Here is a 5,996-nt window from a genome sequence, read left to right as displayed (position 1 = left end):
AAATAGTACAGTCTAAAGCTTGGTAACTTCAGCACTCCATGGGAATCATCTGGAAATGCAAATTCAGAGGCTCCACCCCCGACTTAATGAATCTGAAACTCAGCAGGTGAGGCCACGGAATCTGTTTTAACAAGCCCTCCAAGTGATTCTTTTCAGTGGGCTAAAGTGATAATATTAGGAACACAATAATACTGGAATAGGTATACCAAATAAGACTGACAATATTAAATAGATTTTAAAAATCCAATAAAATCCAGCATTTGCAGAGGACAAAAACAGGAAAAAACAATCAGCATTAACCCACATTCATCTCCCCTCCTTCCATATACAAAGGTACATTGCTTGTAAGTTCATGTCTATCTAGGCGATGGTTCAGAAATATTTGCACATCAAACAGGAATGTGAGTTTACACTTGGGATCCGAGTCTTATAAATGTGAAAAGAGTAAATTTGGAATAAAAAATGTCTTGAAGAAACAGAGTTTTCTAGGAATCTTGCCAGTCCTTTTTCTCAGGGTGACCTTAGCATTCAGACTTGAGGAATATATTTCCTTTCCCAAGTAATACCTCATAGGATGATTAGTGTAATTTGTTCATAGATACATCAGGACAAGCTCGCTCATGACTTTTCCCCTGCCACTGGGAACATCACAGCTTGGTACCCCCCTGGAAAAGAGTTAATTCACAAGCTAGACTAGTATCAATGGTGGAGCTTTTTGGTACTGTCTGCTCCCCTAACTCACTCACGAGGACCTTGGGTTAATGTGTTCCAAACATTCAATCATTTTTCTTTTAAATAACAAAGAAATCTTACAAATGCACTACACACATCTGACTCAGGATTCCAGGACCACCACTTCCCCCCACCCACATACGGGCTTATTTCTGGGTCTTTAGAATCAAATGAGAACACCCTGGCAGATACCTATTTGTGCAAACGTTAATTTCAAGTGTATTTAAATGTCTTTGCCTCTTGTTTTTGCTCATCACATCAAGCAGAGCCGCTTCCACTGTGTAATCACAATAATGAATAAACATAGGGTGCATATAAAGGACTCAGGCACCACAAAACTGATCAATTGTTAATTCTATAAAGTGAGTTAACGTGCCTAAACATAGGGTGCATATAAAGGACTCAGGCACCACAAAACTGATCAATTGTTAATTCTATAAAGTGAGTTAACGTGCCTTCCTTTGCAAAAGTTCCATCAGGCTGTGTTTTTGGTGGGAATGATGCCCATGTCCTCTGCCCACTGTCTCTGCAAAGAAAAATGTAATCAGCAGTCAGATCCTACCTACAGTTTACTTTGATCTTGACTATATCCTTCTACTATCTCAATCCAACACTCCCTCCTAACCCAAAGGAGAAGCAAAAATTATCATGGTAATTAAAAACCCATGGACTACACGATTATTAAAGGACAGAGGATCTGAGGCAGCACTAAGGTTAACAACCCAAATAGCCACAATGTACACTCACTGGCCTTTGATTAGTTAGGTAAAAATGCCAATTTCCAAATCAGCGTTTGACCCCCAGGAACTCCACATTTCAATCAAATGCCTCCAAGTAGCAGGATAAGGGCTTTTTAGACTTTCTCCTTGGGATAAACATGTCTATTATTCCTCTCTTGTCCCCAACCACGCACCCGTGGGACATACACATGAGGAGTTTGGTCAACCTTCCTTGAATTGTAAGAAAGAAAGATTTACTAAGAGCTTTGCCTCGGAACCACACTGCCTGGGTTCAAATAGTGGCTCTGCCACAAAATGCCATGGTGGCTTCCTCCCTGTTATTCCTTTTTTTCCTCATGCACAGACGGGAGATGAGGATTGTGTCTACCTTGCAGGACTTTAGGAAAATTAAATGAGATAGTGCATAAATAAGCTGAATGCGGTAAAATGGTACAGCCATGGTGGAAAACAGTATAGCAGTTCCTTCGAAAACTAAACACAGAATGACCATACAACAACTCCACTTCTAGGTATAGACCCAAAAGAACTGAAGGCAGGGACTCAAGCAGATGTTTGTATGCCCCTTGTTCATAGCAACATGGTTTGCAATAGCCAAAAGGTGGAAACAACTCAAGTGTCCATCAGAAGACAAATGACAAACAAGACCTGGCCATTACATACCTACAATGGAATATTTTTTCAGTCCTTAAAGGAAATTCTCACATATGTTATAACATGGTGAACCTTGGAGACATGATGCTAAACAAAACAAAACAGTCACAAAAGGACAAATATTGTACGACTGTGGTTATATGAGGTACATTAAAGGGGTGAAATTCAGAGAGCAGGAGGTGGGTGCCAGGAACTACAAGGAGGGAAGAAGGGGGAATTAGTGTTTAATGGGTATAGAGTTTCAGTTTTAAACCATGAAAAGACTTCTGTGGATGGACTGGGGTGATGATAGCCCCCAAATGTGAATGTGCTTTATTGCCATGGAAATGTACGCTTAAAAATGGTTAAAATTAAACATTTAAATTATTTATATTTTGGCTACACAAAAGAAAATAATGCTTAGCACAATAACAATCAACACTGTCACTCAATGATAGCTCTTGTTGCTATTATAGTTTATGAAAGCTCCACGAGGTAAATATTTATTATGTGGAATAACAAGCATAACCTAACATAAAAATGACAAGTGTCAGAAGAAAACTCTCATTAAGACACTACGTAAGATCCAATTCCATTTAAACATCTCCTTACCCACCTACCCCTCCACCTCTCCCACCTCAGTTGGTAGGTGTTCCTTCGCCATACTGGAGATGTTTAAATGTTAACTAATGAGTTTCCTGAAGCTCCTCAGCTGCACATCAGCTCCTAACCTTGGGGGTAGGGCGATTTCAGCACACAAGGAGGATGAAATTGGTACCAAGGGACAGACTCACCACCATCCTCCAACTTGCTTAATGGAATTCCATACTCCTATGTAGACACAACAGTCTGCAAAGAGCAGGACAGAGTGCACAGAAGATGTGAGTTTTTTATCCTGGGATGACTGGGCTCAGGGTAACCAATTTTATGGCCCTTTATACTTGTGTCCATGGATATTTATTTGTGTGTGTGCATGTGTGGGAGTGTGTTGAGAAGGAATTAATCCAAAAATACAGATGAAGAAAGCTGTGTCTCGGATGTGAAGCCAGGTTGCATAATCAGTTCTGAAAGCAGAGAAAAGGTAACAGATGTTTACATTACAATCTGGCTGCTACTGGAAGAGCTGCCAAATGATTTAAATAGTAACGAAGATTACTATTCCAGTGATTTGCTGTCCCCACCAATACAAGCAGAGAATTCACCCCAATAATTTTTTTATAACCCTAATTAAAAATCCCACTGTACAAAATATGTATGGTCATCAAGCTACTTAAAATCTGAAACTAGACAATTTTAAAAATTGAAGGACTTATTCTAACACTGACATAAGAAACTTGAGGTCTTTGGTAAACAGGAATGCATTACAAAGAAACTCAAAATCTCTTTTAACTTTTGGGTGTTTCATGACTAACATGAATTTTTAAAAGAATAACAAACTGACATGAAAGAGAATGACACAGAGCTCTCTCTACTGATTGTCATCCTTCCAGGAATGGATCCAGAGCCTATCTAAACTGCACACGAATGCACGTGAGACGGTTCCCACTGCATAGGAGGTCTCCATAGTCAAGGGAGTGTTGGCTTCTCTCGCTAGCCATGGGTTCACCAAAGGCCCTCCAAACAAAGCAGGACACAGATTATATGATGCATGATTCCATCTATATAAAAGCATTGGGTCTAAATATTTATGTGTGGCTAAAAGCAGAAAAAGGGAATTGGAATCAGATTTACCAAAACATGAAAAGGAATTGTCTCTGAGTGGCAAAATTGGATGGCTTTTTTTTTTTTTACTTTCTTTTTATATTCTTCTACAATGTTGGCATTTTCTACTCCAGGTATGTATTATCTTTATAAGTTAAGAAAAAGAAAAGAGGGTGGCACCTGTGGCTCAGTTGGTAAGGCGCCAGCCCCATATACCGAGGGTGGCGGGTTCAAACCCGGCCCCGGCTGAACTGCAACCAAAAAATAGCTGGGCGTTGTGGTGGGCGCCTGTAGTCCCAGCTACTCGGGAGGCTGAGGCAAGAGAATAAAGCCCAAGAGTTTGAGGTTGCTGTGAGCTGTGATGCCACGCACTCCACAGAGGGTGACGTAGTGAGACTCTGTCTCAAAAAAAAACTTCTACTAATAATAACACTAGCTTTTGACAGTTCCACTTTTAGGTAAGACAATTGAAATCCTGCAAAAATGTTCAACTGTTTTCTAGTTTTAAATGAACTTTTAGCACTAATGAAGCCAGCAGAATATTTTGTGTGCGCTGCTCTATTTTTAATTTTTAAAAGGCTTAGTGTTTTCTTTTCATAAAAGATAAAAAGCTGTCTTCATATTTTTCAAACAAGGATATTTTACTCTTCTTGCTAATAATACTCTAATCTCAGGAAAGGATAATAAATTCATACATTTATTATTTTTCTAAATAGAATGTCTTCTTATTTTTCATTTTATTAACAAGAACTCCCTAATATCTGACACTATCATACTTCTAAATTAAAATTATGCCTGCATTAATGACTCGTCGCTGTAAGACCCTTACATCTTTTGAATTAAAAAGAGGGACTAAGAAAGATTCAATGTTGTTTCAGATTCACAACTCTGAAAATCAGTTCATCCACATAGAGAAAATCATATCTTAACTAAAACGCATCCTTAATATAAACATCCTATACTAAATGTTCAATAAATGTGGGATATCAGTATCATTGGCAATTATGCCAGAAAAGAGTTTTATTCTAAATTATTAGTATTGGTTTTTACAACTAAAAGGCACAAAGTATAAAAGAGTATCATCCAATAGATTAATGTTCTCAACCTTAAACTATGACTGAAAACTGCCTCACCATCAGTTTAACTTCCATGTCTTCCCATGTGTTCAAACAGGTCCAGCTTGGGTCACCCTGCTCAATTCTTCCACCAACAGCTTCCCTTTAAACCTCTCCTTTGTTAACTGTAGGTCCTGCTGGAACTACTGGGAAGTAACCCAAGCTAGCTGGTGCACACAGCTGTCAAATCTTTGAGCAGAGTTTAACTAGTGTGTTTTAGTCTAACAAACTGAGCCTGGAAAGTGCAAGAAATCAATGTGGAGTGCTCGCTTCGGCAGCACATATACTGAAATTGGAACGATACAGAGAAGATTAGCATGGCCCCTGCGCAAGGATGACAGGCAAATTCGTGAAGCGTTCCATATTTAAAAAAAAAAAAAGAAAGAAAGAAAGAAATCAATGTGGAGATTTGATTGATTGAAACAGCCAAAAGGAGAGGTCCTCCCACATCACAAGAGCCCTTCTGGCCAGGTCTGCATTGGAAAGGGCTAGGAATTAGGATTCCAAGATTCTAATCCCAGTTCTTTTTATAACATAGTAGATTCAACTCACAACACCTCCTACCGCCCGTTCTAGAAAACTGAACTCTGTAGTGTTTTCCAGATTTTAATTTCTTCAAATCTTTGATTCTTCTCTTAAATCAGTTTGTGTTTATGTTGAAAGGAAAAAAAAAAGCCCTTTTAACTGACTTTATGGAGGAAAATGGATTGAACTTGAATAGTGATTATAAAACAAGAATTTATTTTATTTTTTTCAACAAATATCAAAGAGATGGGAAGCCAAGATTAATTTGATTTTGTGAGACGTGGTTGCAGATCACAAACTGAGTGGGCTGTTACAAAGTTCAACTCCTTATGATGGCTTAAGCCTCTAGGTCAGGACTGCCTAGGGTTCTGACATGAGCCTTTTAAAATAACATTTTCAAAAACAGATGATTATAAAGTGAGTAATGTGGCCAAGCCCTTTGTGGACATTTGTTAAAATTCAAATGTCCTAAATCTTAACAAATTAGGATAAGTACACTGTATAGTCTCCCAGTCATTTATGATTGGCTGCTTGAAGTCATCTCACTAATCCT

The 5,996-nt window shown here is 38.5% G+C and overlaps 1 non-coding gene across 1 annotated transcript; it reads left to right on the top strand.

Annotated features, from left to right (window-relative positions):
* The first annotated feature begins 5,180 nt into the window (after window positions 1-5,180).
* LOC128592848 (U6 spliceosomal RNA) lies at window positions 5,181-5,287 on the top strand. The gene has a single exon (XR_008382060.1). It is a non-coding gene; the product is annotated as a U6 spliceosomal RNA (small nuclear RNA).
* Window positions 5,288-5,996: the final 709 nt, after the last annotated feature.

Source organism: Nycticebus coucang, chromosome 8, assembly GCF_027406575.1.
Source record: "Nycticebus coucang isolate mNycCou1 chromosome 8, mNycCou1.pri, whole genome shotgun sequence".
NCBI lineage: Eukaryota > Metazoa > Chordata > Mammalia > Primates > Lorisidae > Nycticebus > Nycticebus coucang.
This window is presented reverse-complemented; position numbering and strand designations above follow the sequence as displayed.